Source organism: Protopterus annectens, chromosome 14.part0, assembly GCF_019279795.1.
Source record: "Protopterus annectens isolate FY-2018-M chromosome 14.part0, PAN1.0, whole genome shotgun sequence".
NCBI lineage: Eukaryota > Metazoa > Chordata > Ceratodontiformes > Protopteridae > Protopterus > Protopterus annectens.
The window spans coordinates 696425813-696435125 of NC_056748.1; positions in this window are offsets into that span (position 1 = coordinate 696425813).

Sequence of the window (9313 nt, forward strand, 5' to 3'; positions counted from 1 at the left end):
GACGGACAAAATGTCTGTGGTCTGGTACATAAACAAGCAAGGGGGAACCAGGTCTTACCCGTTATGCAGAGAGGCCATGAGAATTTGGCAATGGCCAGAGTCCACGGGTCGTTTTCTGATAGCAACGCACATCCCGGGGTCATCCAACGTCATTGCGGACAGGTTGAGCAGAGCCATCCTGTTACCTCACAAGTGGTCCCTCAATCCACAGATGGCGGAAAAGATCTGCCGCAGATGGGGCCAGCCTTGCTGCGATCTATTTGCTTCCCCGTTGAATGAAAAATGCAGAAGCTACTTTACCCTTCTACCCCCTCCGGGGGATGTCCCTAGGGACGCACTGATACACGATTGGCTCCTGGGTCTCCTATATGCATTCCCACCTACTCCCTTGATTCCCAGATTTCTACAGAAAGCCAGGAACCTGGAAAGGACAATAATACTCATAGCCCCATTCTGGCCTCGGCAGATATGGTTCCCCTTTCTTCTAGCCCATCAAACAGAGGAACCGTGGATTCTGGACCCAGTACCAGATGTACTGACCCATTCGTCGGGAGTTCCTCACCCGTCTCTTCAGTCCCTCAAACTAGCAGCTTGGCTGCTCCGCTTCCCTGCCTAGCCAGGTCTGTTCTACTTTCTCCGGCAGTTCAACACATTCTGGTTGCTTCTCATAAAGCTTCCACTACAAAACTCTACAGGAGTAAATGGAAACGCTTTGTATACTGGGCGTCTAGCCAACACTTAGACCCCCTGGTAGCTCCTCTACATAAAGTATTGGAATTTTTATCTATCCTCTTTCACGAAGGAGCCTCTACTTCCACACTAAGAGTACAGTTGACGGCCATATCGAACTTCCATATTGGTGAGGACGGTTCTCCCATTATGTCGCACAGACTTTGTAAGGCTTTTATGAAAGCAACTTTCCATCTTTGGCCGCCCGTCAGGAAGCCTTTCTTTCCATGGAGCTTAAATTTGTTACTGTCACAACTCATGTTGCCACCCTTCGAACCTGCTTCGTCCTGCCTTCTAAAGTTCTTATGGAAGACGCTTTTCCTCGTAGCTGTTACTTCAGCTCGAAGAGTTTCAGAGCTGCAAGCATTATCGGTCAGACCACCTTACTTGATTTTCCATTCAGATAGAGTCTCTTTACGTACAAATCCATCTTTCCTTCCAAAGGTATGTTCCGTCACAAATATTAACCAATCCATAGAACTCCCTACCTTCTTCAAGAACCATACTAACAAGTTGGAGTATATGCTGCACAAGTTGGATGTTCACAGGTAGTTAAGATTTTATTTGGATAGGACTAAAAGTTACAGGAAGACAGATCAGCTCTTTGTCGCGTTTGCAGACAATAAAAAGGGCATGGCAATTACAAAATGTACATTATCTAAATGGCTTGCTGATTGTATAGCCTTTGTATACTCTAAGTCAAATCAGTCCTTACCTACCAAACCTAAGGCCCATTCTACCAGATCCATTTCCACCTCCTTGGCTCATGCAGCTCGCTTGCCTTTGGACACGATTTGTGCAGCAGCCACGTGGCCTAAGCCACATACTTTCATCACTCATTATAGAGTTGACAAAGCCTCCAAAGACAGGACATCTTTTGGTTCCACTGTGCTTAGGAACGTTCTTCCATGAGTCACTCCGGGTGACGGAGCTAGGGACACTACCCGTGTGTAAGAACAAACGGCGAGATTGAACACTCTCACATAAAGAAGTTATGTCCTTACCATAACGTTCCATGTGGAGTATTCGTCTCGCCTTTGTTCTTACATCCCCCCCCCCCACGTGTTTTGGAAGAACGGGTAGGACTAGACTCTGATTGAAATGTCTTAACCCCTTCCGGGGTATATGGTCCTGTGTCTCATGGGGTATATGCTATTACCCTTAGTTATTTGCTATGGTGAGAGAGTGTCTCTGGATGCCTGAGAGAGTGTGTAGTTCTTGCACCTGAGGTATTAGGTTATCGGTCTGGTTTGTTTGCAAACTAGATCTGAGTAATGGCAGGGAGGATTGTGGGATATAGTCTGGTCTCGAGCTTCTCTGAGATGCAGAGCTTTGCGATGCGGCCGACTCGGAGCCGAGGATCAGCTCCGAACCCGTGTGTAAGAACAAAGGCGAGATGAACACTCCACAGGGAACGTTATGGTAAGGACATAACTTCTTTTTTCTTGGCATTGAGCTTGAGCCCATGGCTCTGGCACCAAGTATCTGTTTCTGTAAGGCCCTTTTGTAGAGTATCCACATAATTTGGGGATTCAGTAATGGCTCCCAGTTTGCAGTCATCTGCGAACTTTGTTAACCAGAGTCCCTTAGTGTTGGCCTGTACTTCAGAGAAGTAGATGCCAAACAAGAGCGGTCCCAGGACTGAACCCTGAGGTACTCCACTTGTCTGGAGCTGGATTTGGAGTCGGCTGCTTTTACAGTGTGGGTTCTGTCAGTAAGCCAGTTGGCAACCCATCGAGTGACATAGGGATTAATGCCCAGCTTAGTAAGTCTATCTATGATTTCAGAGTGGGGGATGGTGCTGAAGGCCTTGGCAAGGTCCAGATAGGCTGTGTGGACTGCCTTACCCTCGTCCACGTATCTGGAGACTTATTTGAAGAAGTCAATCAGGTTCAAAAGACAAGATCAGCCCTTCACGAACTCAAACTGGGTGGGGTCCAGTGTCTTTGTTTATAAGTTCCATGATAATACGTTCCATGGCCTTGCAGATCAGGCTCGTCAGACTGATGGGGCGGTAGTTCCCGGGATCCAAGGTGGATCCCTCCTTGTCGAGTGGGATAACTGTAGTTTTGCGCCACTCAGTGGGCACGAAGCCTGAGGTGAGGCTATGATTAGACATGACACTTAGGTGAGGTGCCACTTCATTTTGTAGTTCATGTAATACACAGCCCGGGATGTCATCCTGTCCCATGGATGCTGTATTCTTAGCTGTGGAAAGTGTGTTTTTTACCTGTGTGGTCGTTATTACCAGAATTTGGCAATCTTCCAGTATTGAGGTGGGCCGTTTAGGGGGTGAGAGGGGGGTGAAGTTGGCACTGAATTGATCTGCCAGGATATTGGCAATATCCTTGGGATCAGTATATTTAATGACATTCTGTTGTAGCTCAGAGCAGATCTGAGCATTGCCATTTAGATTCTTAGGTTCATAGGTAGATACTAGGCTATCTGCCCTAGGGCATTTATAAGCCTAGCCAGAGTGTATTTGGCTTCCGCCTCCCTATTAGATTAGCCTACTGTGCCTCTGTAAAGTAGGTCACAGAAGGTACCCTTTTAAGATTAGTTTACTGTGCCACTGTCTAGCAGGGACACAGAAGAGATCCCAGGGGTAAATTTGCGATTTCCCATCCACGCGTCCAAATTTTGCTTGAAGAGGGTCAGCGAGGGGCTATGTCTAACATGAATTGGGATTATATTCCAGAGAGAGGGGAGCCTTTGGGAAATTGAATCTGTCCCTCCAGCATGTCCTATTTATTTTTGTGCTGAGGTTTAGGTCCCTGGAGCGTGTAGCACTAAGGGACTTGGATTTTTTGAGGTGGAGCATGTCCATTAATTCTGGGTTTGACATGGCTTTGTACGTCAGGCATAGATCGCCTCTGAGTAGGCGGTAAGCAACTGAGTAGAGCTGGAGTTTCTTTAGTCGAGCTGCATAGGACATCTGTTTGTAGCCCATGATCCTCTTGGTGAGGTACTTTTGGGGTCTCTCCAGTTGCTGCAGGTGTCGGGTATGGTACATCCCAAAAGGGGCATTGTATTCAGTTATGGGCCTGATGAGTGACGAGTAGAGGGGCACAATGACCTCTCTTGATCTAGATGCGAACCCTTTCATGATAAGGTGGGCTATATAGAAGGTCTTTCTAACCACTTTGGCAACGTGATTATCATAGAAGAGATTACTATCTACGTTGGTCCCCAAATCTCTAATTACTTCTTCCGTACTTAATGGATTACCACCTATGTGGTAATCTGTGGGCACCTTGTTTTTCCCAAAGGGGATGACTATGCACTTTTTAGCATTTAGCTTCAGGCTGTGGCTCTGGCACCAAGCATCCGTCTCTGTGAGACCCTTTTGGAGGATGCTTGTGTCAGCTGGAGATTCGATTATGGCCCCCAGTTTGCAGTCATCTGCGAACATTGTTAGCCATAATCCCCCCGTGTTAGCCTGAACCTCACAGAAGTATATACCGAACAAGAGAGGTCCCAGAACTGTGCCCTGTGGGATGCCACTTGTAACTGGTTTGGATTCGGACATGGCACCTGCGATTCTGACCATGTGGGTTCTATCTCTGAGCCAGTTTGCAACCCATCTTGTGATATAGGGGTTGATATTTAAGCTGGTAAGCTTATTTATGATGCCCGAGTGGGGTACTGTGTCGAAGGCTTTTGCGAGGTCCAGGTAGGCTGTGTGGACTACCTTGCCCTAATCTATGGCTTTGGTAACTGTTTCAAAGAAATCAACTAGGTTTAAGAGGCAAGATCTGCCCTTAACAAAGCCGAATTGGGTAGGGTCCAGTGTCTAGAGGCTCCCAATGTCTTTGTTTATGAGTTCCATGATAATACGCTCCATAGCTTTACAGACCAGACTAGTCAGGCTTATGGGGCAATAGTTTCTGGGGTCCGTTGTGGCACCACCTTTGTGGAGTGGGACCAATGTAGCTGTACGCCATTCTTTGGGTACATATCCTGTAGTAAGGCTAAGATTGAACAGTGACAATGTGAGGGTTCAGTTCTTCTTGGAGCTCGTGTAAGACACAGCCTGGGACACCGTCCGGTCTCATCGATGCTGTGTTTTTTGCTTTGCAGAGGGCAGCTTTCACCTGTGCATCTGTGATGTCAGGGAGGTTACATTCAGTTGGGATAGGCATTTGCTCCTTTGGGGGGGAAGGGGGGGAGAAGTTTGTGCTGAATCTGTCTGCCAGGATGTTGGCTATGTCTGTAGGTTCGGTATATTTTGTACCGTTATGCAACAATTCAGAGCATATCTGGGAGTTTCCGCCCATGTTCCTGACATAACTAAAGAAGCCCTTGTGATTATCTTTAGTGTCTAGGGCAATTTTTCTTTCAAAACTGGCCTTTGATGATTTTATGAGGGATCGAAGTTTCTTGCTAATACTGATCAGAGATGCCTTCCCTTTTTGGGATTTTGCTCTGTCATGTAGTAGCTCCCTCCTTCTGTTGTATAGCATATTTATGGCCGGGGTCCACCAGACCGGTCTCCTGTTTTTGGAGGAGAGAGTCTTTGTTTTATTTGGGATAGCACGATCCATGCATTCCTGCAGGTGCTCATAGAATGCATTTGTAAAGGATTCTGCGGATTGGGCTGTATTATCCTCTGGCCCAGGGGCTTTGAAGGATTCCACCTCAGTCTTGAGAAGTGCAAAGTTGGCTTTTGAGAAATTCTTTACAGTGATTTCCTTGGCTGGGGGTGGGGACGGGATATGGATGTCCAGGGAAATTTGTTTATGGTCTGATCTTGCCAATGAGAGGTTTACCTCTGGTGTGGAACATAGAGTCCCCATGTTGGTGATGACCAGGTCCAATATGTTGTTCCCTCTTGTGGGAGTGGTGACCAGTTGTTCCATTGCGTTAGAGTTTATAAATTCAAGGAACCGTTGGGTGAGGGTGTTTGGGCTTGAGTAGTTTTCCCAGTCAATGTTTGGGTAGTTGAAGTCACCCAATAACATAGTGTTTGGAGAGACCTTCATATTCTCCAGTGTTCTCAGGAATGCCAAGTGGGGTTCCTGTAATAGGGAAGGTGTTCTGTAGCAGGCTACAAACTGAAAGGCAGTTTTGCCTGCTGTTAGTTGCACATGGATGGTTTCAGATGCTTCGTGCAGTGCCACTAACCTGGAGGTGTAGGTATCTTTGATAAATATAGATACTCCCCCTCCTTTTGTGCTTCGGTCCGAGTTTTGGAGCCGAAACGCATGGTATGAGTTATAACCTGGTAGTGCTGCGGTGCTCTCAGGAGCCTTGAAACCAGGTTTCTGTTACTGCACAGACATCGATTTTATCCATACTGAGAGTCTTGAGTGCGTGCATCTTGAGGTTTAGACTTCTGGCATTGAGTAGCATTACCTTTAGTTTTTTTTATCTTTGGGTTGTCTATGGAGGTGGGTTTGTCCTTTGAGCTTTGCCTAAAAAAGGCATTATGGGGGTGGCAAGAGCCTTGGCCAGTATACGAAAGCCTAAGGGTGACAGGTGCAAGCCGTCCCTAGCAAAGCAACGTGGCTTGTCTAGCATGTCATCCCAGGCTGACAGACACTGGATCCCCTTTGAATGACACCAATACTTTAGCCAATTGTTGAAACTGATCATTTTGTCTTTTTACTGTGGCATCATTCTTGGTGAGGGCAGGATGCTACTCAAGGTCAGGGTCATACCAGCCTGGGCTACATGGTCAGAGAGCTCCTCTATGTCTCTTTTCATGTAGTCTAGGGAGGTACGTCTCAGATATTGCATTTCTTTGAATTCAGACTGTTGAGGGTGCGTGCTCATCTTTTGTTTTATTTGAGACATTAGGAAATTGCTGGTATTTCAGCATGTGAAATTGACAATTTAGTGCTCTCATAGCTAGAGTAGCTGAGGTGTAAACCTTCTTCCCCCACCTATCTAGTGCTCTGGAGTCCCTTTCAGAGGGTACAGGATTTTTAGCCATAGAAACCTTAGCCCCTTTGGGACCCTGGGAGATAGTCTCTGGGTCAGCAACAGGGCTTTTGTAAAGGAATTTGTTTGAGTCAGGCACTCTATAATATCTATCTGGTTTGGCTGGAGCAGGAGGCAGAGTATCTGGATTTAGACTAGATTATAAGTAAACATCATCCACAATGTCTAAAACTGGAGGGATAGCAAGTGGTCTGTGCTGGGGGAGTAAAAGAAACTCTCAGAGCCTTTTCTTTGAGTCAGAGTAGTCCTGACCTTCCCAGTGGAAATGTTCCCTCATGGTATGTAAGGTTTCTCCAAAGGAATAGTCTTCAGGGGGAGAAGCTGAGGGAATGGAATCTTCAGCATCAGAATCTTCATAAGGGGGAAAGGAGTAATCCTGTTCCTCAGAGGAGCCTGAGGAAATAGACACTTGATCAGAGAAGGCATAATCCTCCTCTTGTCTAGGCCTTTTGTCTAGGGGGGCTTGGGAACCCCTGATTAAAGAAATCAAATCTTCAGCCATTTTAAGCATCTGTTTCTTAGGCATGGGGGCCTTGAACTGGAGACTGATGTACAGTCTTTTTTGGTTTTAGAGGAGTCTTAAGCTTAGCATAAGATTTTATGGTGAGAGTAGTCGGTCTGAAGACACCTTCTGTAACCGAAGGTGTTTCCGCAGCGCCAGCTTCTCCTTCTGCAATGTTGTCGGTAGGGCCTAAAGATAATGGCTGCGTCGGCCTAGAACTCTCTGCTTGAGAATCCGAAGCGGTCTGGGGTTCCAATTCTGCAGTCGTCAGGGGCTGTGTAGGCGCCTCACTGAAAACCGGCGACCAGCCCAGCCGAGGCCTCGGAGTCTGGCTTGGATCTAGGCTGCCTGTCTTTATCTTTGCGTTTTTTATGCACGCCGGTAGTCGGTTGCTCCGACGGCATAGTGTAATTAAATTTCCTACCGAAGTAGTGTCATGTGAAATTAAAGCGTCGCTTTATAGTTTGCTTATTGAACCTAGCACAAAACCAACAACCAGTGACATCATGGTCTGGGCCTAGGCAAAGTATACAATAAGAATGAAAGTCCTTATGAGGTATTTGCTTCCCACAAGAAATGCAATTGTTAACTTTTTCTGACATCGGACTGAGGCAAGAAAAGGTTCCCCAACAACGTACTTAGCATTGAAGACTTCGGACTGAAATTAGATTCGAAAATCTCAGGTGTCGGCTGACCGGCACTTGCGAACTGCTTCTGCTTTGGGCACCATGTGGCAAGAAAGACTGGGGAAAATGGCGTTGGATGCCTCTTATGTACCCCTGGCGCACTGACGTCAGGGGAAGAAGCAACAGCAACCGATGCCGGACCAAGACTTTGGAATTCAGGCCGACTGCGGGACCGCCTGACGACAGGATAACCCAAGTGTGATGACTGCAGCAGGGTAACACGATGAACATCAAGATGAAAATACACTCTAAATAGCAAGGGAAAAGATACAACCCCAATGGAGCTCAAGATTCAAGCTGCTATCCTGGAAGGCAGCAAACAAGATCTGATGGTCTGTCTGTGCTAAGCATTGTGGGGTGGGGAGAGGAGGAGGAGGAGCTAGGGAAGCTGAAGTCTTTTGGAAATGGCTGGTCTTGAATCAGAGTTGGATCTAATAACCCACAGGTTAAACTGGACAGAAAAGGCAATGTCAGCTCTAATACTTAACTAAAAATTACTTCATTTACATAAATAGAAATGTTCCTAATACAATTAATCCTAAACTTTACTACAAGAAGCTATACGGCTTATTTATACCATCATGTAAGTAGCAATCTAATTTTTTTAAAGTCAAAGCACTCTTAAAACACTGTTTCAGCTAATGACTTCATTCCACCATATCCCCTTTCCATAACCATTACATTTTGATTTTGAACTTGTGCCAGATATTCATTATCAGAAGTAATTCTAGACGGACGTATAAACTGGCTCTTTGTTATCCTCTTCTTTTGATGGGGGGGATGACAACTGGAAAACTGTTAAAAAGTATTACTGTGCATTGATTTCCTAAATAAGCAAGTGAGAAATTTACTCTCAATGTATCTGCTTTTATAACAACATAACATAGGGACTGTTGATGAATGGTGTAAGTAAATCTCAAAAAAAAAATTAGTAGTGTTTTCCAAGAACACCATAAATTCATCAAATTGGTCCTTAGATCCAGACCAAATCATAAAAATATCATCCAAAAATCTACAATAAATTTTGCAAAACTAAAAACAGTTAAAATGCGCGATGTTTCGCCCACCACTATACAACACAGCGTATATAGGGACATAACGCAGGACTTATGGCTATTCCATAGTTGTTTAAAATACTCCCATTAAAAAAAAAAATTACCATACAAAACAATACACATAAAACCAAGAACTATTCTATATTCAACAGCTAAGTTCTCAAAATCTCTTGTAACTTCCTCAAATCATTCCAAGCCCATTTCATGGGATAGCTGTATACAGCTTTTCAAGTCAAGTGGCACTAAATCTGTACTTGAAATTTTCGTCTAATACTAAGTCCCATGATTCTTTTTTTAATATGTTGAGCCCTTCCATAAATGTTCTTAACCAAACTATCAATGTCAATGGTTCAGTTTTTGATTCCCCTGGTCAAGGCCATTGGTTACAATGAAGGATC